Raw genomic sequence first — 26,476 nt, forward strand, 5'->3', positions numbered from 1 at the left:
AGTTACAGAAAGTGGAAATTTTCAACTTTTAATAATTCCTGAGATTTATCACAAAACTAATTAGTTTTTCCTATCAGATTTTCCACTTCAGAAATTCAATAAATATCCTAGAAATTTTCTAAGATTAATCTCTAAATTTCTGATTTTTTTTTCTAATAAATTTGTGACTTTTCAAACTCAGAAATTTCAAAGTTTTTTCCAGAAAGTTTCTGAGATCAATCTGAACATTTCAGTTTTCCTCTTTCTATTTATAATCGCCCTAATGCGCCGTTGTAAGCTGCCTATATTGTCCAATTCATATTTATTTATATTTTTATCCCGGTGGAACGTTTCCCGTGAGGAAGTTATTCTGACATTCTTGAGTTTTCCTTGTGATGCACGGAGAACCGTTTCAATGAGCCGAGGTTCACCCAAACACACAAATCTCCTCTCACCTTTCCCTGTTGTGACAGTTGGATTTATTCTCCGAACCGCCGGATACGTAAAGTAGGTTATAGTCAGCTGTAGCCGGAATCATTAGTGTCAACCGGGCCTGCTGATGCTTTAAAAGGGCAATATATTCACCCCACAACGAGGCAAGAGAAATGTTTTCCAGCTATAATTTAAAGCCATGTCTGCTGAAGGGCACATGAATAATGCATCCGTAAAGAGATCTATTTAAGCTGAGATAGGGGTTTCTGTATTTATTTGTTTTGCTTACAGAGAGCAGCACAGCCGACTTCCAAATGCTGTTTAATTTTCCCCAACAGGCGGATTTTACAGTTTAAAAATCGTTGCTGTTTTTTTAGTTTTATTTTATTTTGCAGTTTGAGAGTCGCAGTGAGAGAGCATCTTCGATTAAAGTCGGTGCAAATTAAAGTGACTCAGCGTGCAGAAAAATGCTGAATCAGGAAAGATGTTTAACACGAGCTGTGCTCACAGATTAAACCTTCAATGTGTTTAATTTGATTTTATGTAATAAACACAACGTATTTACAGCGGTGGGCACATTTCTGCTTTTACGCTAATAGCAGAGCTAATTTTACACTTAGCACTTTTGCTAACTTTGAAAACGTTTAGCCTACTTAGCTTCACCTAAATGAATATTTCCAGGTAAATTGTAAAATGCTAATTTACTTGTCTGGGTTTTTTGGACACACTCCTGCTAATAGCAGAGCCAGTCTTTGAGTTAGTGCTTTAGCTGACTTTGAAAGCGTTTAGCACTCTTAGCTTCCTGTAGATTCATTGTTCTGGATAAATACTAAGAGCGCTAAATGCTTTCAAAGTCAGCAAAAGCACTAAAGAAGAACAATTAGTTCTGCTATTAGCGGGTTAGCATGAGTGTGCTAACAACTGCTCAGTACAAATGCTGCATTTTGTTTAAGCAATGATACAATAGTTTTTAGTTTTATTTCATTGTGACTTCTTGTTTGTTCATTTAGTTTTTATTAGTTCTTAGTTACGTTTAGTTCTAGTTTAATTCTTCCCATTAAAATGAGCTCAATAATTTTAATTTACATGATTTATCATTTTCCTCTTAGTTCCAAAAACTGGATATTAAAAGTCTTCAATCTGATGAAGACTAGCTTTTTATTTTGAAGGATAGTTTTCTTTAAAGACTTCAAAATTAATTTTATTTATTGTTTCTGTTGTTTTGTTTATTTATCTGGATATTTAAAATGTCTTCCAGGTCCAGAGTTAAATGTTCATTATAATTTAAAGCTTATTGATATTTGGGAATGTGTTCTGGCATTATTATTACCATTATATTACTAGAAAATGGTTTCAAAACAACAGTATTATCGTTTAAGACGATTTAATGTCCAGCAACCAAAGCAGATCTTTCCTCCTCATCCTCTGCTTTGCCTGAAATCTCTCCAGAATCTTGTTAAAGTTTCTGGCTACAACATGACAAATTGTCCAAGAAAAGAGTTGAAGGAGTAAGAAAACTTTTAGAAGCCTCTATAGTTGCTCTGAAATGCCAAAGGCGGGTGAGGTGAACCTCAAGATCCTGATTGAAATTCAAGAGTCTTGTGAGAAATCCTCCGCCGCACCGGGTGACAAATTGAAACTTAAACAGAAGAAAGGAAAACAACTGTGATTGAGCGTTGCGTCCGGCGCAGACGGTGTTTTTTTATTCGCCTCTCGTCCCGTAGGTTTCACTCACTTCCTCCCTCCGATCAGACGAGCTGGTATTTAAACTACAGAACTCCCTCTGAATGTTTCAGTTACGCAGTGAAACTGTTCCACCTGAAAGCAGCGTCCGGGTTCCTGCCCATCCGGTCGGAGCGGCTGTTAAAGTTCAGCCCCGCCGCCGCGATGCTGTCCGTGTCCCAAGGTCAGAGCCGCGGTGATGGATTACCGCTCCGCGCCGCGCCGGACTCTGTTGGACAGAGACGGATTTGGGTGAATACGGGAGAAATTGTGATTTTTTTCTGCAGACGGTTTCGCTTCAGAGGATCGAGGAGCGTGAATGAAAAATGACCTGACAATAAAGAACAATCAGAATCACTTCGATCAGTTTTTACATCAAAGAAACAAGAGTTTATCATCTTTTTTTTTTTACATTTTTGTAGACATTTATGATAAGGCCAAAAAAAAAAAGCAACAGTTTGTACAGATGTCTTCCTCAATCAGTTTTCTGTATGTTGCTGGTTCAAAAATAGCAAATAACCCCATATTAAAGGTGATCTATTAGGCAAAATTCACATTTTGCATGTTTTTGTTCTTCCATTTGAGTTTCTACTGCTTCTAAAAAACAGTCAAAACACGTAAAAAATAAAAAAAAAAAACACTTGGCTGTTTTTGGCAATAAGTCAATGTTTTTTGGTGTCTGGAAAATGAGCCGTTTCAAAAACGTCCAGATTGTTGAGTCACACTGCACTGTTACCTGGCAACCCCTTGAGCTCAGCCTCGTCGCCTAGCAACCCAGTTGAGTTCCAGGATGTTTGGTCAGCTGGTTTTACCACTGTATGCGCTGTACAACGGCTGCTGGAAAAGATGAGTGTTTTGTTTTTGACTTTCCTTCCAGAAACGTCTTGCTGCATTCTTGTTGGTTGTGCAGGAGGCTCTACTAATGCCTCTCAGAGCTGCACGGTTGTATAATTGCGCATCTGTTTGCAGCCACTATCTAAAATGATTTTGTGAAAAACATGTAATGAACATGTTTTGTGTCCTAACCTGTTCAAGACAGCATAATGTAGCAAAAACCGTTGCTTTAGGTTTTTGAATGCAGTGGTTTGTGTTTTAGTGAACTGTTGTGCAATTTGCCCTCATTCCTACGCAGCACAGTCTGTTTTGTCTTGGGATGATAAAGTCTGCGTTATTAGATAACTGGGATCAAATTGGATTTGACTTTGAATCTTGACATTTGTTGTGAATTGGCGCCATAGAAATAAGCTGATCTGCACTGCAAAAACACAAAACCTTAACAAGTTTTTTGGTCCAATTTCTGGTCCAAATATCTGAGTTCACTTGAAATAAGACAAAACTAAGGTAGAGATAACATTACAGCAATAAATAGAAGCTTGTTTTAGGTCAATCATTCCTTCATATTGATGAAAAAAGTACTGGTTTCACTGGTAGGTTACTCCATTTATAACGTGGAAAAAATGTCGTGTTATAAGTGAAATAAAAAGCCACTGGAACTGGAGCTTTTCATCAATATTAAGGAATGAATTTACAAAACAAACCGAGTCCAAAATTAAACTCTTGATGATGTTTTACCTTTAAGATGGCCACTGAGTTCCCTCTTGAGCCCATTTGAATATCCTTATTTCTACCTGCGGTCCTGGAGATTTGTTGATCTAATTACCTGACGTACCGCAGGAGCGGCAGCTTTACCTCCAGTGTGACCCGTTGGAGCCTCACAGATCCTGGATAATCCACCTGCCTGAACGCCGGGATCTGCCCGTTTGCTCAGCAGAGGCATTAAAACTCCAGATTTGCCCCCTCAGGGTGTTTCTTCCCTGTGGTGCAGGAATGACAGCTTTATCTTTATTGTATAAATTCACAATCAAGCAACACATGAAACGACCTCAGACTTCCTGCGGTTATTTCCTGACTGGATGGAGTTGCTCTGGGAGGAAGAAGTGTGTCAGGAGGAAACCTGCACTCAGCGTTCTGCAGGATTCTGATTATAATGTCAGAACTGTCAGACCCAAGATAAAAGACCATGCTCTGTTTTTTTGGTTTGGTTTGGTTTGTTTTTTTGGCTTGAACTCTGAAAAATCTCCACGTTTGTTGCCTCATTTTAATTTGTTTGTGTTCTTTTACAGTATGTAGCTGTCAGATTTGCAACAAAGCGAGTTTTTCTTTGTTCAGACAAGCAGCTTCTGTCAGATGAGAGACCGCACAGCGCTTCAAGTTCGAAACAACCTTGGGTTTCAAACACAGCTCCTCTTCTTGAAACAAACTCAGCAGCTTTCTTCATCTGCTGCTTCAACAATCTGGCATTGATCAACTCTGAGACTCCATGTGCCACATGGAAATAGTTTCTCTGTAAATGCTTAAGATTGAGCTGGTTGCGTTAAGGAAACAATGAGTGTTTAGTGTTTTTACGTCCAGTTTGTTTGCTTCTTTGGATCAGGAAATGTCCTCACTGGCTTAATTTCATACTTTATTGTAAATTCAAACCTGTACAACAAACCATCTTTGTAGTTAAAGATGTTCATTGCTTTTGGAAGTTATCATAAAAATGCTAAATTCTCACTTATTTAGATTATTATCTTACTTTAGGCTTATTACTATTAGGACATCAGTGGCAGACACCGCTAACTACAATGTTGGCTTTGCTAAACCCAAAGCGCTAATCATACACACTAGTTCTGCTAACGCTAATGTGCTACACTAACTGAATATTTAGCAGAAGCTAATGCTAAAGCGCTAACTTCAATTTAATTCATTGTATTTGTGTATTTTTTTCATGTATGTTTGTTTGGAATAAAGTTTTTAGGTAATTAAAAACGAACACGAAGAGAGGAAATGGAACTGCCCTTCAAAGTAAGAGCATGAATATAAACATGAGGAATTCTTAATAGTAGATAACCGAAACTTCAACACTTTTGTAAACTTCCACTTCAATAAACTGTCATATAAAATAAAAGTTTAGAATTTATTTAGGGGAAGCGAAATACGGTAAATGTTTTCAGAGTTAGCTAAAGAGCTAAACAAAAAAATGTGTACTTTAGCTCATTAGTGGAAGTGTGTCGACCGTTTACAATAATTTTTCGCATAGAACGAATGAATTAGGAAATTAAGACCAATAAAAAACTATTTTTTGTTTAAAATAAATTATTGAGGGGAAAAGAGACATGAGTGGAGCAAACAGAACAGTTTCACCCACTTCAAAATAAGAGCATGACTCTAAGTATCTAACTGCTTGAAGAACCTTCAGCACTCCCACATTAGCAGAAGTTTCCAAACACTTCATACTGAAAGTTAAAGCAACTCTTGCTGCTTTCAGTTTTAAAAAAATTGGTAACACTTAATTTGAAGGGGTGAATAAGACTGTAATTACACTGTAATAAACATGACATAACACCTGTTATTAACATGAATATTTATGACTGTTGTCATAAAGCGTCATTTGGTAAATTATGACACTTTTAATACAAAGTTGACATTATTGAAAATGTCTTTGTTATGACAACTTGAAATTAACCAAGAAATCATTACTGTTTAAATTTGTTATAAAAGTTTTACTGATTGCACTTTAAAAATTAGGTAACTTTATGTTATTAAAGGTAAAGTTTAAACAGTAATGATTTCCTGGTTAATGTCAAGTTGTCATAACAAAGACATTTTGAATAATGTCAACTTTGTATTAAAAGTGTCATAATTTACCAAATGACACTTTATGACAACAGTTATAAATATTCATAAAGGCTTATTCATGTTAATAACAGGTGTTATGACATGTTTATAACAGTGTCATAACAGTCTTATTCACCCCCCCTTCAAATAAAGTGTTACCAAATATGTCATTCTTTCACTCATTCATCTCATCCAAACTGAAAACATTTCCACTAAGAAAGTAAAAAGTTTTTTCCCATCAAACTCCTCCGTCTTTGTTCTCTGGCAGCTTTGAGCAGAAAAGTAGTGGCTCCATTTTACTGTCGGCTTCTCGTGTTCAGCCACGTCTGCCGAGTGAACGCCTGCACAACAACGCGTCCGGCTGCATCATCCTCCTCCCGACTGTAGTGAATCGGTCCTGTTACTGTCTGACTGTCAGCCTGTCTCTGGAGCTCTTCATCGCTCCTCATCGCTCCTCAGAGCCTCCACAGCAGAAAAGTGGCTGAAAGATCAGAAGTGGAGGAATATTTTTATTGTTTTCTACAAAGGGAGCTGCTGAAGAGGATACTATCCATCCTGCAAATGTTGGGTTGTATAGATGAGAGCAGAACCTTTTCATCAGAATCAGATTCTTCACATGCTGCAGCTTTCTCTGTAGTTTCTTTTTATTTTCCAGGAGAGGAATTGAAGTAAAAGCCGATGTGAAGTCTTTTCTGGGTAGGCGACTGATTTCTGTCTGAGATGTTCTCGAGACGAGGCGGTGTCTCCTGTGAACCAGATTTTTTTCATATTATGAAGCAGCCAAAGTTTGTTGCTAAATTGAGCTTTTTAAACACAGTAATTTACACCTTAAAGGTGCAGTGTTGTGTGTTGCACGTGCACTTATTTATACCACAAGTAACTATGCTACCTTCAGTTGTTATAAAAATACTATTTATGTCAAACATAACTGAAAATAAATCTCACTTTGTGATTTGACGTCTTAAAATTGGGCCTCTGTCTCTTTAAAAACTCCTTCTGAAACTCCGCCTTCAGGAAGTCATCACAGCATGGCTCCTCCATTAACCCTTTAACGACGTTTTTACCAGCGTTACTCTGAGAAGTGTAGTGAGCTCAGCAGATGAACAGTTTCACCAGGTCTTTGCTAAATGATTTCTCAAACTTGCAGGAAGGAATCAAAGCAACACTCCATGTATGTTTTTGATGAGTTAATACCATTATTAAGTAATGTAAAGTTCAAAAAAGTAAATTTTACACAATACTGCCCGTTTTGCAGTTTTAAAGTGACAGAATTTGACTTTTGACACAGTTTGCATATAATTTACCACCTTTTGCAACTTGCTGTCAAGCTAAAAACGACGCCTCCTATTGAGAGTGAGTTTTTATTTTTTGCTTTTTGTGGCTGTAGCACATTGTGTTTTACAAATTATACAAATTTTTCTAATCCTGATAACTTCCTTGTTACTTCCTGATGACCTGGGACATTCAGAGCAGCTGATAATAAATGATTTACTGCCATCTGCAGTCGTTGCTCCTCTTAAATTCAGCTTCTCAAAGCGTTTTCCAGAAACGAACCGCGGCGTCACTCTTAATCATTGCGTCCTGCGCTGACATGTTAGCGGGAAACGATCGGCTCAGTCGGTGAGAATTAATGCAGATCTGCTCACATCCATTTTCTCCCTCTGGAGACGAGGAAGCGCTGATTGCATTCTGTCCGGAAATTTGATGTAGATTAAAGAAAAACGCTGATTTCTGAGAGATTATTGAAAGTGGCGTGTCAACAAAACAACGGCTGGTTGGAAACTTCATTTCAGCTCCGGTCCGGTTCTTCCAGACCCGCCTTGGCCGCGCCGCAGTAACTGCGGCCTTGATTGTGCGCTGAACAGCTAATTAGGGCTGAGTGGGAGTGGATTTGTGTTCTTGGCGAGCGATGAGACGGGACGACTCGCAGAAGGTGGAAGACAGATTACCCATGAGCCTCTGGGGCCTGGCCGAGGCATGCGGGCCGAGCAGTGGGTGGTCAGCTGCTGCGAGCCGAACGGCCTTCTGGGAAAAGACGGCAACACAAACTGCTGCATGAATGGGAAGTGTTCAAACTCGTGATTTATGTCGCCTTGTGTTGTTTTCACATCAAGCCGGGATATAAAAGTAAATGATATAGAAAGAGAATAAGGAAAAACGGCTGGCGTTGTGAGAGCATTATCGACAAAGAGCAAATGGAGGTGCAGACTCATTTGTTCAGCCTTTTTGTTTTTGCTGCAGAGAAATGAGAAGGAATCACAATTCAGGCAGGAATGACCGAACAGGGACGGCGCTGAGAGGAAGAGAAGCTCCTGGGAAATTGAAATAATAAAAGCACCTCACCTGGAAAAAGTCCTGGATTGATTGCCTTTCATCGCAGTGATGACTGTGTGGATAAACACAGAGGCTTCTGAGTGAGGAGGATGGAAAAACTCCGCCGATGCAGCAGGATGCACGGCAACGCATCATTTATTTAAGGAATATTTTTTCATAAATCTGCCATTATTTTTTGCTGAAATGCAATGAAATAGTGAAAAATAAACATGGAACATTCTCTGCCTATTTATCTTGAGTGATTATGTTAAATCTGTGGTTTAACATAATTACAGATTCACCAATTGTTGTTTATCTCCTGTTGCCTTCATACAGCAGGCAAATGCACCCATATCCTATTTATTTGTTTGTTTTCCATATTGCGACCCAGATCTGACTTTTTCACGGCAGTTTGAGTGACCCCCACTTCAGATATATTTCAATCCCCAAAAATCCAATTTGTACCACTTACAACCACTTAGATGTTGTATTAAGTCGCATTCCTAGCCGATATTTTCAAAATGTCTCAGTCTCAAAACAGTGCTAAATATTCAGTTTTAAGCTAAAAATTCCAATATTTCGCCTCAAAATGTATAGTTATCTTTTTTTAGCTTGTTAACTAGTTTGGAGGCAAATATTTAGTCAGCAAGTTAAATATTTAGCTTCAAATTAAATATTTAGTTTTTTTTAGCTGGCTAACTAAATATTTAGTCTGGTTCTAAATATTTAATTTGCTAACTAATTATGTTTGGAGCTAAATATTTAGCAGCTCCAAACACCAAATATCTAGCAAGCAAGCTAGATACTTAGTTTGCAAACTAAATATCTAAATACAAACTAAATATTAACCTCTGTTTGAAATATTTAGTTTGAAGTTAAACACTTAAATGTTTAGCTTCAAATTACGTAAACCTTTGTAGCCTGCTAACTAAATATTTGTTTGGAGATAAATGTCTAGTCAACAAGCTAAGCATTTAGTTTGCTGACTAGATTAGATTAGATTGTTATCTTTTTTTAGTTTGTTAACTAAATATTTAGTTTGGAGCTAACATTTAAATTACAAACTAATAAAGTTTTGTGCTAAATATTTAGCTCCAAAATAAATAGTTAGCTTATTTATCTTACTAACTGAATATTTAGTTTGGATCTAAACATTTAGTTTATAGACTAAATATTAAAATTGTTTCACGCCCCTTCCCCCCAAAATTAATATTTAGCTTGTAAACTTAGTATTTAGGTTGCTAATATAAATATGTACAGTTTGAAACTGACTTTTACACATTAATGGATGACATGGTGAAAATATGACAGCCCAAATGATTACAGTTTGTTTTTGATTTTGTCATTTTACAAACGGCTTCCCATTCTGCACAGCGAGGCTCTGGATTTTATACATCTAAATTACATTTCTGAGTTTGGTTACTGAATAAATTTGGCCTTATTGTGTACATTTTAAGTTCTTATTGTAAAATGTTTGAAAAAAAGTTGTCTGCTGTCATTATTTGCCAGTTTAAGCTCCTGGGGATCCAAATATCTGAACACCTAAGCTGGACAGAAACTCCTCTGCAGCTCTGAATAATATGTGTAAATAGTGATAAATATGGTGCTATGCTACTGTTCAGAGCGTGTTTGCATGCAGTGGTAGGTTTGCTGGCTGAGAAGAAAAGCTCTGCAGAGGCTGATAAAAATGTCAGAATGAGTCGTTGACTGTCCTCCGCTCTCACCAGAGGAGATAACCCGCTTTTAGAGCCTGAAAGAGAGAAGAGAGAGACCAGTTCAAAGACTTTCTCCCAACCAGGTCACAAACCGTTTTCTTTCCTTCGTGCCGCAGAAACATACAGAAATCTGCAGTTGGCAACAAACAGGCTTAACGAAGCGGTAAGCTTTTAAATTCAGATTTTTTATTACATTTTTAATGCAGATGATACAAGTATCTACTGTAGTGGAGAAAACATTCAACAACTCTCGGAAGTGGTCAACACAGAAATGGAAAAATTACAACATTGGCTCAAAAACTATACATTATCAGTAAATTCAGATAAAACTAAATTCATGATATTCGGAAACAATAAAAAACAGAAAAATAATCCAATTAAAATAACAATTGACAGTGTTGATTTAGAACAAGTACATGAAATAAAATTCTTGGGTGTCATGTTAGACGATAAGTTTAGCTGGAAACCACAGATCAGCCTAGTAAAATCTAAAATAGCCAAAAGTGTTGCTGTTCTAAGAGGAATTAGTTTTGTCCTGGACTATAAATCCTTGTTTATTCTATATAACACACTCATTGTACCACATTTAACATATTGTGTGGAAATTTGGGGGAATACATTCAAAACAAATTTACAGCCATTATACGTCTTACAAAAAAAATAAATCCGAATACTACATAAAGTGGGATATTGGGAACACAAACCAGTTATTTATCAAATCAAATATACTGAAATTCTGGGACCTGGTAAAATTTAAAACTACACAATTCATGTTTAAGGTCAGAAATCAAAAACTTCCACACAATATACAGGAAATGTTTGGTGACAGAGAGGGTGGTTATGATTTAAGAGGTGAAGGATATTTTTAAAAACAACATATTAGAACAACCAGGAAGAGTTTTTGTTTATCTGTGTGTGGAGTAAATGTCTGGAATGGATTGAATGATGAATTTTAAAAAAAGTACAAATGTAAACCAATTTAAAAAACTCATTAAAACAGAGCTTATTTCAAATATGATATATAAGATGACTGTGTCATAGTCTATAATGAAATTTATAATATAAATAGTATTTAAATAATAATCAAACATGATGTAAAATGGAAACAAGTTGTCTCTTTTTGATGTTCTGAAAGTTAATTGATTATAAATGGTTAGGTAGGAAAGGGGTAGGACATTATAAGATATTATATCTTCTAAATAAAATAAAACATTCATTTTATTTCACCTTGTGGCTAATTATTATGCCTGAATAGGTGTGAATTTAGTGTTTGTTTTGTATTCTACTGTATTCTGTCTTGCACAACGTAACACAGTAACATGGTGGAAAAGAAGGACCCGCTTCACACCTGCTCACTAATTCAGTTCTCTGAATATTTATCTCAGTTGTTGAACTACGACTATATTTCAGCTTGCAGTTGGGATCAGAACAAGTGAATTAGATATTGTTTTTATATTTACTGTAATTGTATGCATTTCTTTAAAAACTGAGTTCTCATTCTGACCTTTTGTGCTTTTTTATCTTTCTTTCACACACAACAACCCCAGACTGTGTCTTTAAATAAGCAGAATAATGTTCACACATCTATATTAAGACTCCTGTCTACATGGTGCTTATTTACATTTACAGTGATAATAATTTTAGCTTTGCTGCTGTGAAACCACAGAAAAAATTAAAATAAAAAGGCTCATAATTTATGTTGAACTCTGATCTGTTTTTATCAAATTATTCTGCAAAAGTTTCAAACTTCCACTGATTTCGAAATTAATGTTTTTAACTTATGATGATTGGGTTAAAAAACACTTTTTGTTTGATATTAATTAGTTAGAATTTCATCAAAAATATATATTTTTAGTTTTGCATTTTAATATATGCAGTATTCTTATTCTTGAGCTATGCTGCCTATTTTTATTTCAATCTGTAGAGACTCACACAGAGAAAGAAACAGCAATTAGACAATTTATTGGACTGAGAATTTGGCGCTCGGATGCCGGCGGAAGACGAGCGTGCTGAGAATCGCAGCGAGCTCGAATGTTTGGCTCGAACGAAGCTCAGGTAGGTTTTCCCCCGGGCCCAGTCCCTGGTGGTGGAGCGGACCTTGGAGAGAGGAGTCCTGAAGGGACCTGGAGGCGTCTGGGAGGCTGGTGGTGGAACCGGGGAGGAGGTGGGTTGAAGCACAACTGAAGCGGGTGGATCTGTGGTTGCTTCGCCTTGTGAAGGAGCTCTTGCCAGGTGATTGGATCGAGGTAGAGAGGTGGTGCGTCCTGATTGGCTGGGGTGAAGCCATGGTGATAAATGATGCCGGAAGAGTCTTACAGGTTGAATTTTCGCCTAGGGCTTCATTTTATTATTTTGTAGAAATATGTTTTTATTTTGACATTAAAGGGTTTTTTGTACCTATGTTTTGTCAAAAAAAGCGCCAAATTTTATTGATCGTGACTGATTTGAAAAAGCAATAAATGTGATTAAAAGGGACCTTATTGTACAAAATTCCTACTTGCACATTTTTATACTAACATTTGAGTTCTTACTCCTAAAAAGCACAAGTTTAAAAAAAAAAAAAGAACACCCAACCATTTTTTGGCAATCTGTAAGTTTTTTGGTGTCTGGAAAATGAGCCGTTACCTAGCAACCCCAGAGGAGTTCCGCCCATAACCTAGCAACCCCAGTGGAGCTCTAGCATGTTTGGGTAGCTTGCTTCACCACTGTATACTCCTGCTGGAAAAGACAAGTGTTTTGTTGCTGACTTATTATTCAGAAAACTCTTGTTGTGTTCTTGATGGTTGTGCTTATAAAAAATAATCTGGTTGTTTGCAGCAATTTTTACATGTGAGCACAAACAAGCTGGGTCCAGCCAGCAGCAGCTAAAATCTCATTATCTAAGAATAATTTTGTGCAGAAAATGTTATGAATGTTTTGTTTAGGCCACAGATCTATCCTAACCTGTTCAAGGAAGCATGATAGATCACCTTTTATATCCAAGAAGGTGAATACTTTTCATCTGCACTGTGTCTTTTAAATTTAAAATCTAAAATAAAGAAAAAGTTTAAATTTGTTCACCGCTAGAAACGATTTCTCTGGTTTCTCGACTCTAAAATAGAAAATCACCCTGGGCCTAAAATAGAAACCTGAGCTACAGATGGGACGCCTCGGCAGCGACTCCGCTTCACCTATTTTCCTCCTCCGGCTGCTGCAGGTTGCTGATAGCAGGTCTTCAGTCAGAGCTGAGATGTTTCTATCAGCAGGCAGATGAATGAACAGACCTCAGAGTGACTGAAGCTGCATCGGCCCGTTTTCTCTTTGTAAGCCTTCACCTTGCTGACAGAAGAAAAGGAAACCTAAAATACACATGTGGGTGTCTGAGAACCTTGAAAACACAAATAAACTCCGGCTCTCCGCCTCCGTAGGAGACAAATATGAGTCTTTACATCTTCATCATTTAGGCGGAGCTTTGTTTTATAAACCTTTACAATAAGTGGGTAAAAATTACACTTAAAACAGATTAATTTCTGAAATCAGGGCACAGGATTTTAAGACGCAAAAGAAAAACCAAAACTATTTTTGTTTTCCTTTTCTTTATTCGCATTTGGTGCTTTAATGTGGTTCCTAAGAGCCACTAATTTGGATGAAACTTCTGGAAAACTGCAAAACAGTAGTTGTGTTTCTATTGACCATATAATTGCGCAAAGTGTTTATGTCAGCAAGAAGTGAACAAAACTGTCCTGAAAGTTTATGTCCTCATGTCAGCCTTTGTAGCTTAGAGATATTTTATGGAGATAATTTGGGGCAAAATTGAAAAGGACAGAAAAAAAAATTGAAACTGAAAAAAAACATTTTTTCAAAACGTCTTTTCAGATTCAAGGGTGGGATTTTTTCAGTTTCATTTCCTTTGTTTCGAACAAATCTTTATGGCCCGAATTTAGCTCCATAAATTTTGTCCTTATCCTATCTGACCCCTCTGACATTGGTTCACCTGAAAGTTCAAAGTTCACCAAACAGAAACTTAAAGGGTTTGTTGTTCCAACCAAATAAAAATCTGTATTTTGGTGAAATCTTGCACTGAAACCTTTGTTTTTCCTTTTTTTCTGTTTAGTCTTTCACTAGGAAACTGACATCTCTAAGCTGGCAAAGATGATTTTCACTTCTATAGACACCATTTTCTCAAAGACAAAGAAAAAAAATGACTTTTTCTGACCTTCAGTTGATTAATGAAATGTTTTTCTTTCAGGATGTTGAATGCCAGATCTAATCTCTCTTTGACTCTTGGTAAGTTGGTGATATTTTATAACCATTGAGAAACATAAATAAAGTGTGAAGATGTTCTATTTGTTATGATTTCATTTGTTATGATTTCAGCTCAAAATTATAATACAACAAAGAGTAACAATAGTTTTGAAGGCCAAAACACTAAAATGTCTTACTAATTGCAGAAACTTACATATGGAATGTCAGATTAAATATTTTATAGAAATCTAAATGTCAGACTTTGTTGTAGTTGAACATTTTTTTCTGCCCTGAATGACAAGCAAGCTACCAGGAGTGGGGTTCGAACCCACGAGGGCTGTTGCCCATTGGATCTTAAGTCCAACGCCTTAACCACTCGGCCATCCTGGTTTCTGCTCTGTTCCAGACTCACATTGAACAGTTTTTTAAGTGTTCTTAGAAGGTTGAATCAGTGAAATTTCAATTATGGTAACATTTCAAAGAGCATCTGACAGAAGCGATTAGAAAATATCTAAACTTGTATGATGAGGAAGGAGAAAGGCCAGCTCCTGGGTAAGGATGAGACATATACAACATACTTGGGTGTATCAACAATGGCACATTGTAGAAGCTGAGCATCTAAGCCTTCACTGTCAGACTAAGATGTAGTTTGCCTTTGAAGACTCTACCAGGAGTGGGGTTCGAACCCACAAGGGCTTACACCCATTGGATCTTAAGTCCAACGCCTTAACCACTCAGCCATCTTGGTTTGTGTCCAGTGAGCTGTTTTTGTACTTGACTCAGTTAAATTTTGCATGATGCAGCCATGAGAATATGAGGACCTTCAGAGAACAAAAAGCAAGTAGGAGGAAATTGTTCAGACTGGTTAAGGATGAGTTGAAGCAGTCATATTATGGGCATTTGTCAATGTAGAAAACTGGTGAGCAAGTCACCAATGAAATATGATCCATCAACAGGTCTCAGAGAAAATGCATAATACCCCCAAGTACATGGGAGTTAAGCCTATTTGCCATGATTTCCTTCAGTAGTTAACTTGTTTTCATTTTGATCAGGAACACTCATGACATGAATTAAATAATCACCCTCTACCATGAGTGGGATTCAAACCCACATGGGCTGTTGCCCATTGGATCTTAAGTCCAACGCCTCAACCACTCTGCCGTCCTGGTTTCTCTCAAGTCAAAATGTTTTGTTTGTGACACCAATCTGAGCCAGCTATGAATCAGCACCGTCTTGTGGGAGAGAGTCAAATTTTGAAGAGCTGATGGACGTGATTAGAAAATATAGAAGCTTATATAATACATCTGAGAGGGAATATGAGGACTTTCAGAAAACAAAAAGCATGTGGGAGGAAATTGGTCAGACTCTGGGTAAAGATGTGCTGAAATAATCATGCTATAGGAATTGGACACAAGTAGAAGTGATTCCCCAACCTGGAGAGGTCAACCATCTGGTGGCCTCAGAGAACAGACATAATACCTCCAAGCACATGGATTAAATTATTCTCCTCTACCAGGAGTGGGGTTCGAACCCACGTGGGCTGGTGCCCATTGGATCTTAAGTCCAACGCCTTAACCACTCGGCCATCCTGGTTTGTGTCCAGTGAGCTGTTTTTGTACTTGACTCAGTTAAATTTTGCATGATGCAGCCATGAGAGAATATGAGGACCTTCAGAGAACAAAAAGCAAGTAGGAGGAAATTGTTCAGACTGGTTAAGGATGAGTTGAAACAGTCATATTATGGGCATTTGTCAATGTAGAAAACTGGTGAGCAATTCACCAATGAAATATGATCCATCAACAGGTCTCAGAGAAAATGCATAATACCTCCAAGTAGATTCACAGTTTCCTTCAATAGTTAACTTGTATTCATTTTGACCAGGAACACTCATGGTATGAATTAAATAATCACCCTTGACCATGAGTGGGATTCAACCCCACATGGGCTGTTGCCCATTGGATCCTAAGTCCAACACCTTAACCACTCCACCATCCTGGTCCCCTTTATGGTGTCTGCTGGCCAGTAAAACAACTTGAACCCTGTGCCAATTGTTTCCTTCAGTTTTTCATCAAAATGATCAATCTCACTCTTGAATCTTCAAGAGCTCTAGAGAAGAAGCCATGATGTCACAGAAGATCCAATAACCTTCAGGATAATACGCACTTGAGGAATACACTGACCAAGTGAGTACAGATAAAGACTTTTGGATAAGGACCTTTAATGACACCAAGGAAACAATCTGTTCATGGAGTTTGGTTCGTACATCAAGTCACATGACACAGCTTTAGATGAGATGAAACCATAACTAGACTGGAAACTAGAAGAAATTCCCCTGTTAGGATTGGGGTTTCAGCTCAAAAGTACTTCAACTTATGAGTTATGCCCAACACATCATCATTTTGGTTGGTTTTCCTGTACTTGTACTGATACTTTACAGAATGCAAACAGTTCACCTGTATGTGGGCCTTAAAGGGCAAAATAGACAGATTTTCTGTGAATTATCAGGAATTACTATCCACAGAAAAAAATAGTTGAGTCCATTGTACTCTGACAATCCCTTTACCTTGACTCCCATACTTAATGTATAAACATCACTGATTTTGCCTGCATTTCATGAATGTATGCTTAAAAAACAAGAAAAAAACTCCATGTGGAGATGGCTTAAGGAAGTAAATAGATGAAGGAAAATTCCCCGAAAAGCAGGAAGCTGTCAAGATGAGGATGGGCAACATGTTTTACTTCCCTGTGTTAGCTTCCCATCGGATCTCCATGCATCTTTTTTTCTCTTCTCCGCCTCAAAGGCTAGATTCCCTCGCGACGTTGCTGCTGCTACAATTCTCTCCACTTCCCTGTTAGGTCCATGGAGATGCTAAAAAGCTGAATATTTCTCTTTACCCCGAGCTGAATTCTGATGTGCCGATGTGTCCTTTCCAGTCTCTGCTCCCTGATATCACCTCCTAAAGCTTTTTCATGTCCCACCACTGCAACGCAAACTAAATTATCTTCCAGTTGTGTTGCTCAACGCCTTTGGGACGGACTGAAACAAGAAACCCTCTCATCCGACAAAAGTGGCTGACCTCATTGCTGCTCTTGTTGATTCCAGCTTTAAAATCAGGTGGAAAAACTGAACCCAGAAGAATTGAGGCTGTTATAGCAGCAGATTGAAGGTTTTAGACAGTGTTTGTTTTTTATTACACTCTGGGAACTTTGATAAGAACTTCGCCCCAGAGGTTGAATCCTACCAGCATTGTTGATCTTCAGTGTTTCCACTGGATAAAAACACCAGAGATTCCGGTTTTACTTTATGTTTACTGAGAAGAAGCAAAGGTTTACAACATGTTTCGGTCTAAAGCTCTGCTGTATTTTCAACACTACAGAGCTGCTTATGTATTTGTATCTAATTATGTCAAATAAAAAAAGAGAAAGTTGCTTTTTAGCTATTTAGTCTGAGCTTTTGAATTGGTTTTAATAAAATCTCTTTGTTTAATGCAGCAATAAAACACAATATGTTTTCTTGTTGCACAGCTCAACACAATGTTAGTGATTTATAAATGAACTGTCACAGGAGCTCTTAATAGTGTCTTTATTGGATTTATTATACATTTACTGAACATGTTATGCATTTTTGCATTCATACCAGGATGATTTGATTCTTTCCTCAGGCTATCAAAAAAAAATCACAATGTCAGAATGTAACATTCTGATTTTGTTTTGTTTTGTTTGTTACATTTTATGGCGAAAATGTGCTGTTCGCGTTAATCTTTGCTTGGCGTTAACAGCAGTGATGCTGCAACGGTAAGCAGAAATAGACAGCATGCTAAATGAACAGATCCTAACATTTCAAGCTACTGCATAATTGTTAGTCTATTGTATATTTTCTGCAAAAATGACCAAAAACATTGGGTTTAAGTGACTTCTAGCTCCCGCCTGCAGGTGGCAGTATTTTCTCTGCTACTCTGCTGAGTCAGTCTTTCTTGATGCGAGTCTGTCATCAATATGGTGAATAACAAAAATTGAGAGTTTTTAAATTTTTAAAGAATAAAAATGTTTGTGTGTCAAATCTAATTACTTGCAAATATTTCTAAAGTAGCACCACAAGTCAAGCAAAAAATCACGACAAAAGTCTAAGATCAAATGTTTTGCTCATTTTTTGTCCAAGTGGACAAAAAATATTTTACGTTCAAAAGAGTGAGAAACTATGTACATTTTTAAAAGAATGAAAACACTTGTGTGTCCAATCTGTCTGCTTGTATTTTATATTGAGAAAAACGTATCGCAAAATTTCTTCCAAATATTTCCAAAGTAGCGCCACATAATCACTGACCTTGATTGATGAACGTTTTGTGGAATGTTGGGGAATGTGGGTCAGACTGACCTCAAGTGGCCAAAAACGTAAAATACGATATGTCAGGTAAAAATGGGAAATAATAATATAATAATAATATGTTAATGCTCTGATGTGCAGTAATGTGGGGTTTGCTCTAGTTTGTTTTGTCAAAGAAAGAGAAAAGCAAAACTCCCAACTTACCAGTTTGTCAAATCTCATCAATGGTCATAATAGTGACCAAAAAAACAACAATGTCCTTGATACCAACTGCTTAAATAGTTATTTTCTTTTTCAGCTTGAGCCTTTCAAAGATGGCTGACCTCCGCCTTATCTCCCCATACCTCCTTTGTCCCTCAGGAGGTTTTCCAGTCATGCCTCACTGAGCCTGAGGCAAAAACAGGACTTGCTGAAGGTAAGAGATATTTCTTTTGGCATGGGAATGTTTGAGATCTTCTTGAATCAGCCGGAGAGAGGAATGTATGTGTTTCCCATCTGAACCTGAACCAGGTAACTTTGGACGCCAGCAACGTGTTGTTTATGTCTTTGATTATTTTTACAATGCTGGCTTGTTTGTGTGAACAAAAGGTTGGAAATGTTCCTGTTTTGTATGAATAAGAATAATTTTATTCACATACACACAAGGTGGAGAAACCTGGACTCATAACCTTATTTTCCCAACAGACCAAGCTGATTTGAGAAACTACGAGGCATTAATTTGCTAATTTTGCAGTCTTTTTCATACACCATCAAGGGTTACATTTAGTCACCATGTCCTCCGTTGTCCTGCGGTGTGTTTTTCTCATGGGATCCACTTGTAAAAATGCGTGTTTTCCAAATGCCACAGAGCTGAATGTCCCATCAGGGAACAATAAAACTGATTTCAAAAGCAAATGAAACAGCCTCACGCTGCTGAATAAAATTAACTGCCCCACCAGGGTCACTTTGGCCCGGTCACGAATACGCTGCTGGAAACTTTGTCGTGTCTCGAACATCCTCTCGGGAATTCATGGGGTGTGTGAAATTTGAAGTTAGAAGATGCAAAGTTGCCGTCAGGGGTGATGATAAATCGCCTCAGAGACTCCAAACAACTCAAACAAGGACAAACACAATCTGATCTGGACAGTAGGGAGACCAGAGAATCGCATCGAAGCAGAGGAACCCCGGCGGCGAATCCCCTCTGTCTGACCTGCAGAGTCACGGGTCAATGAGCGAGACGGCACTGTGGCTGAGGAAAATCAAAACAGAGTTTGAAATGTTTTCAAGGAACTCTGCAGCAAACTGTCAAACAATAATTAGTTTTGCTGCCTGAAGTGTGAGGCAGAGTGACCAGACAGCTGGGTAGTAAAACTGCAAATGTTGGCGAATGACAGTGTAGACGGTAAGATATGGAGCTCCAACTGGTTCAGGAAAAAAGAAATGGTGGATAGACGGATAAAGTATGGAGTCCGTGTGTTTTAACCTCTAAAATAGAGAGTTGTTACGGATTTGTATTGTCAGTAGTAGTTAGCACAACAACAATCCCACTGGTTTATCAACTTTTAGCTAGAACATCTTCAACTGCATTGATGCACAAATTCCAGTTCCAAATATTTTATAGATGTTAAGTCATTTTGAATTTTCACCTGATATAGCTTTGGGATACGTTTAACTAACTTCTCTTTTGTCAGTCTGAAGTGATTTGAAGTAGTTAAGTTGATTAATTAATTTTATTTTATAAGGTCATAACGTCAGATTATTATATCTTTTTTACTTTACGCAAAATACAATTATGTACACTGCAAAAACTGAAATCTTAGTAAGATTAAATATCTTAAATTAAGGAGATTTTTCTTGTTTTCTTTCTGACAAGATAATTTTTCTCACCAAGAGGGATTTATGCTAGAATATTTTTCTTATTTTAAGTGTTTTTGTACTTAATTATCTCAGTAAGATATAAAAGCTTAATATTAAGAAAATATTACTTATTATGAGTAAATATGTGCTAGAATCGAGAATATCAATATTTACCAATCAAACTTCAAGTCTAGAACTTATTTTATACAAGTAAAAATTTCTTATTTCAAGCACAGAAAGCGAAATACAAATAGAATATATGAGATTTATTTTCTTAATACATAGAACATTTTTCTTAAAAATAAGAAAATTTTACGCTATTTCAAGAAATTCAGTGTCAAGTAACATTTTCTTTACTTGAGATAATTTTTCTTAAAATAAGATAATATATCTTACTCGTATTAGTAAAATTGGCTTGTTTTAAGTAAAAATACACTAATTTTAAGATATTGTAAGTTTATCTTGGTTAGATATTTTTTCTTGTTTTAGAAAATCTTGACAAGATAAATTTTCTGGTTCTGTTGGCAGATAATTTTTCTTATTTTAAGAAAATTATACCCTATTTTTGTGCTTTTTTTTTCTTGTTTTTGAAAGGGGACTTTTTGCAGTGAACCTGTTGAAAAGTCAATTATTCTTTTTTGAGTGCATATTTTCTTGTTTTTCTCTACATTCTCTGCATTTCAAATACTGAAGGTACACTGAAGAAATCAAACAGTATGTATATTTTTTTAAAAAAAACTTTTGTAGCTTCTATCTAAAATAAGCTAAAAGATCTAGCTAACATAGATTTAGTAATATGGCAGCTGCTCCCAACAAAAGTAATTAAATTTTAAATTTTATCTCAATCTAAAGGCTGAATGATTAATGAATATTTGAATTGTTCCCAAATCTTTATTATTGTTTTTTAAAATTATTATTTGTTATCCTATTTTTAAAATGTTATTTCTGAAACAGTTTTTTTTTCTTTTTGTTTTAATCTTTTATTTATTTATTCATTCAGTCATTAAAAGAAAAGGAAGAAAATAAAGAACTATTCTGACTGAGTGATTTTTTTCACTTTTATCTCAAGCAGCAAGAGTTTTAAAATTGCTTTAATGGCGGAGCTTCCGTCCTCATCTCCCACTGAACTGTTAGCTATAATCTTCCACAGCCACGGTAAGTGAAACCCACCCACTCTGTCACTTTCCATCGTGTTCAAAATCATTTTTTGTGGATAATTTTTCGCCAGAGCAAAATAAAAGGTATTCGCTGAGCTAACAGACGAAACGGACGTTAGCAACAGACGTCAGCTACTGCTAACAAACTGACGCAGCTCATTAACAAGCTAACATGAACGCCGAAGCTCCGTTAATGGAGGAAGATGTACTGAAGTTCTGCTCACCAAGTACTTTTACCATGAGACAAAGTTAAAATGTATAATCAAAAATGTTTGTCTAATGTTCGTTTTATACTTTAATCGCCCCGTTGGCCGTAAAGTGTCTAAAAGTTGTTTAAAACGCCATCTTTGCATTTTTCTGTAAAACTTAATTATCAGTATCATAGAAATGTAATTTGTTAAATGTCTAGCATGCTTTGTTTGTAAAATAAAACGAATAGGTATATAACGAATAAATACTTTCAGTATTGTGATCATGGGAAATTCGACTCTTCTGAGATCCGGATCATTTGACTCGGCTCACCTAAAAGAACTGCCTGTTACTGTTGATTTTTCTATTAGCAAACTGAAAGATCTAATTAATAGTAAGGAGAAATAAATGTATCACTGCATGTAAACAATCTGACAGCAAGATGAATACAGTTGAAACCAGTTATTTATGTTACAGTTTTCGTATTATAACCATACATTTACAAGTTAAGCTCTTTTTCTGCACTGTGATAATTAAAATTCTAAATGTGTTATCGTGACAGGCCTAGTCATCTTTTCTATGGAGATCAGGCTTCTTTAAATCATTAAAATGTTGTGTTGTGCTGATAAAAGTTTTAAATTAAAAAATCTCTCGTGGCCCTCAGTTACTTTCTACTTGACAGTTTTCACTGTTATCAAAGTATTAAATTTTCCTGCTCTACAGCTGACAGGTTTGCTTATTTTTTGCAGAGCTGTGAGGAATGAAATCCCTGCAGGACTGTTGTTGGTGAGTTAAATTTCAAACTCACCATTTCTGTTTCTTTTTGTCGTATTAGTAATAAGTGTCTGAGTCAGTGTTGCTCAATGTTTTCTTTAGTAATTTAGTAATTTTAGTAATTTATTTCAGACAAACCTTTCACCGGCAGTGTAGAACAAACACAAAGTACATAATAAATTTCTTGAAGATACATCACATCAGTGATTATGAGTCTGAAAAGGAGTATAAAGAAGTATAACTTATATAATCATACCCCTTTTCCAGCTGTAATTTATCACATTATTTTCAGTTTCCAATATCCTTCCTGACAAAATGAAATAATAATTGTAGTAATATTTCCTCAGCCAAATGAAAGTACTGCATACACTCTGTAACTCGTATTTCCTGCGTCTACTTTGCGATGTTTGGCGCCACCCAACCCAACAAACTTCTGATGGCTTCAATAATTCAATAGATTCACTGCAAACTGGAAACGGGTTTTTCTAAATCGAGGTGTGTCGGGCAAATTGCTCATATCACATGAATTAGAAGTGGGAATCTTGACTTGTTTTAAATTAAAGCCTCGATAGAGATCAGTGTTTTTACTCTGTGAACAGGTAATGAAGTGGAACAACAGGAAACGGCGGCGCTCAGTCAGCCGTCATGGTTTTGTTAAATGATGCAGATAAACTGCATGTTGCTTTGGAGCAGCTCTATAGCAGGAAGCAGGTATCTGAGTTAAAACGGCAAGATTCAGATGTTTTCAGTTGGATAATATTATTAATATCGGTATAGCTAAAGCTAAATAAATGAGAATATCTGGGAAAATGTTATTTATTTCTGTAGTCCAGCTTTGAAAGAGAAATTCCCATATTTTACAGATTCATTACACACACAGTGGCATTTTTCAAACATTTATTTCTGTTTATTTTGATGAGTTTCACTTGCTGAAAATTATGTTTGTATACTGTATACAGTCATAATGACTAAATTAGAATATAAATCCCTATGAGTCAGATTAAAAGTACCGTCTGAAATTAATATACATACTTTTCACTTAATCCCACATTTCCGTTTTTAAAAGTAATTTTTATTAGTCTGATATAATATTATAGTTTTAAAATTGTGATTAAGAAAATTAAAGGTGTCAACTTTGTCTAATTAGTCTATAAAATGTTTATATGTTGGTGATGGAGTTGGTAAAATAAATAGGATTTTCAATAATTCTAACTTATTGAAAGGGTCTATACAGAAGTATTACAAATATTTAAATTATTGAAAGTTATTTGCACTCATTTGCATTTGTAACTTCTTGTTGTTATTGTAGGCAAACCCAATATAAAATTATTAAATATTTGCTGATGAATGTCAGTAATTTTGGGTTGAATTCATGTTTAAACCCCAAACCCAGAGCTTCTCCCGATTCCCGTAAAACTTAAACCTAAAACAAAAAAAATCTAAAATGACAGTGGAGACATTCTTCTTTGACTTTAATTACAGACGATATAAACAGAAGATGGTGGTTTTGTTTTGCTGCAAAATGCATGAATGTCTCTGTGGGCAGCAGTCGGCAGTATGTTCTTGATGAACTCGTCTGTGTTGCTGCTGCAGAAGTTGCTCCAGCTCCACACATTGGATCAGTCTTCACGCTTTTTCTAGAAACATCAAAACAGATTTTCCTTACAAACATGCAACCTGAAAATGGGTTTTCTGATGCATTTGGTAAAATTCCTCAAAACTCTTTGATTTGGAAGTATTAGATAATAGTTAATAGCCCAAAATTAAGGAAACTGAATTAACCAATCAGAATGGTTGTAAGAATGAGCTGCCGCAGCCAATCAGTGACAATCTCTTATGTAGCATTGAAAAAACTGTCAGCGCAAGTTTTCAGTGTTTGACGGCAAAATGTTAGCGAGTTTAGAGGAGAAGCAGATTAATCAACATGTCCGACAATTTCAAGTGTTTCGTCTGACAATGAAAATTTATTGTTTTCTTGATAATTAATGATTTTTAAATAAGTTTTATTTCATGGTTTTATAATTAAGTTTAGGATGAGTTTAGTAGACGAGTCTGAAAAACAAATTGCTTCATTTTTCCCTCTGAGGACAGAAAAATTCATGTTTTAAAGTGTTAAAACATGAAATACTTCATGAAAAATGTCATCCACATACTCTGGGTCAGCCTGGTCTTGTTTCAGGAACCGTCTCTAAGAACTTTTATAATTTAAGAGGAAATTTATTCCTTTAAAGCGGTTCGACTTTTGATGTTTTTCAGACTGTAAAGACACTTTTTCCTGACGGAGACAAATAAATGACATGTAAGTCAGGAGCTTTTCAGCAGAGCATCGAGATGAAGGAACAACTGGGTAAAGGAAAATTACTGCGATTAGGAAAACTTTCTGTTTTCACATATTTTATAAATATTAATCAATTAATCAATATTTTTATTTTTTCATTTTGCTGCTATTGCAGCTTTACACTCTTTACATTTTATCCATTTGTCTTTGCAAAACTGTTCAAGCTCCATCAGGTTTCATGTAGGGCATCTGTAGACATCAGTTTTCAAACTTTGGTACAGATTCCCTGTTTCAATTCTCCATTTTCTTCTTATTTTATTCCTTAATACAAATTAAAGGGAACAGTTTGCAAATGCCCGGTGGTGCCACCAGAAAATTTACCTCAAGGTGTTTGAACCAAGCCAGTAAAAATTTTCAGAGGGCACAACAAAATAAATGAATAAAAAAAATAAATAATTTTTTTATATAATAAAAAATACATGTTTTATTTTTATTCAATAAATAATAAAGGTTAAATTTATTTTGAAATGTAATAAAATTTAGTTAATTTAAATTATTTTAATATACAATTAATTTAGATTTTATATTATTTAAATAAAACATTTTTTTATTAAATACATATATAGACATTTATTGGATTATGTCTTGATGGTAGAAAATGACTCTATGCTTCTCTGATCATGATTTTCTGGGTAGTTAACATTTTTCAAGAGGGGGCCGTGGTCTCCCCTGACCCCCCACTTAGGATCGCCACTGCCAATATCTCTACCTTTATTCCTGATGTCAAGTATTGATTTCTTTCATTACATTCATACAGTTTCCATATACAAATTGCTTTAAATCACCTTAAGGCAGTAAAATCTTGACATTGATCGGCCTCTAATTTAAATATTCAGGTTCAAAACTTTAACAGTGGCAAACTGGATGAAGTCCTGCTGCTGTTTCATGATAAATATTTGTGTCTTTAAAGACCAAACTGTCGTCCTGATGAGTTCGTTTTATCCGGCGTTCCCAGAGGAAGGGAAACGTCTTGTTGATGACTTTTCTTCTTGGATGATTCCTGGCACAAGACAATCTCGGGCTGCTACTTTTACAGTCCTGTTGCGATCGTTGTAAAATTGATTTGAGTCTCCGCAGAACAATAACAATGCAAACATACATATAGACTGACAGCTTGATTAGCTAGTAGCGGCAGTGTCGCTCCCCCATCTCATCTTGTCCTTTAAAGAAAGGGCCATTATGGCGGCGGCGCAGACTGTCGGATCAGCACAGAGGAGCGTTTCCACCGGGATTATTCAGAGGGAAGGAAGGGAAATAAACAGGTTTATTACGGACGGGGCTGTCAGTGATCCACATATCCTATAAATGGGATGTGAGGAGCTGGAGGATTCTGATAAAGGTAATAACACAACTACAGTCTAAGCTGAAGGCGTACGCATGAGACGGTAAGACGCGTTCCCAACGCAGCGTGAGCAATCTGCGGCGGGCTCCAGGGAATGCTGCGCGTTGATGCGCTTCCTGCACATTCAAATACCGACTGTACTCACTCCTGCAGAGCAAATACATGCTGCAGGGATGCAGGGACACACCGAGACCGACAGGAAAACGCGTCAGAGCCGTGTCAAGCTGTGATCTTCAACCAGGTTTTTCATATATCGCATTAGAAAAGGTTTGATGGAAACGGCAAAATTTGAAATAAGTTCCTCAATTTTCCCCCCCAAAATGTGAAGAGTTAAAGAGCCGAAACAGAGATTAAAACACATTCCATAACGATTAATCGTGATTAATCGATCATTGCAATAATTGTCAATTAATTTTGAGATTGATTAATTGTTAACTACAATGTATAGACTCTACAAAGGTCATTTTCTGA

At 36.4% G+C, this 26,476-nt stretch overlaps 2 protein-coding genes and 3 non-coding genes across 12 annotated transcripts in view; 2 read left to right on the top strand and 3 right to left on the bottom strand.

Annotated features, from left to right (window-relative positions):
- Nucleotides 1–20,156, top strand: part of LOC103479475 (contactin-associated protein-like 4) — a 154,810-nt gene extending 134,654 nt beyond the window's left edge. The window contains exons 24-26 of one of the 4 annotated variants that reach the window (XR_014084282.1): nucleotides 14,050–14,087; nucleotides 16,148–16,228; nucleotides 18,668–20,156. The gene's annotated coding sequence lies outside the window, so the exon portion shown is untranslated. Of the gene's footprint in view, nucleotides 1–8,034; nucleotides 8,279–14,049; nucleotides 14,088–16,147; nucleotides 16,229–18,667 lie in introns of those variants that run through there. The other 3 variants (XR_014084278.1, XR_014084280.1, XR_014084281.1) reach the window with 3 other exon arrangements.
- Nucleotides 14,353–14,435, bottom strand: trnal-uaa (transfer RNA leucine (anticodon UAA)). The gene has a single exon. It is a non-coding gene; the product is annotated as a tRNA-Leu (tRNA).
- On the bottom strand, nucleotides 14,711–14,793 carry trnal-uaa (transfer RNA leucine (anticodon UAA)). The gene has a single exon. It is a non-coding gene; the product is annotated as a tRNA-Leu (tRNA).
- On the bottom strand, nucleotides 15,556–15,638 carry trnal-uaa (transfer RNA leucine (anticodon UAA)). The gene has a single exon. It is a non-coding gene; the product is annotated as a tRNA-Leu (tRNA).
- Nucleotides 20,157–21,220: 1,064 nt separating the features above from the next.
- The window catches only part of LOC103479474 (arylsulfatase I-like), a 44,136-nt gene continuing 38,880 nt past the window's right edge, over nucleotides 21,221–26,476 (top strand). Inside the window, exons 1-3 of one of the 5 annotated variants that reach the window (XM_017310029.2) lie at nucleotides 21,221–21,360; nucleotides 22,301–22,337; nucleotides 24,582–24,672. The gene's annotated coding sequence lies outside the window, so the exon portion shown is untranslated. Of the gene's footprint in view, nucleotides 21,361–21,388; nucleotides 21,590–22,300; nucleotides 22,338–24,581; nucleotides 24,673–26,476 lie in introns of those variants that run through there. The other 4 variants (XM_008433909.3, XM_081597809.1, XM_081597810.1 and 1 more) reach the window with 4 other exon arrangements.

This window comes from Poecilia reticulata, chromosome 17 (assembly GCF_904066995.2).
Source record: "Poecilia reticulata chromosome 17, P_reticulata-male-v2, whole genome shotgun sequence".
Classification (NCBI taxonomy): Eukaryota; Metazoa; Chordata; class Actinopteri; order Cyprinodontiformes; family Poeciliidae; genus Poecilia; species Poecilia reticulata.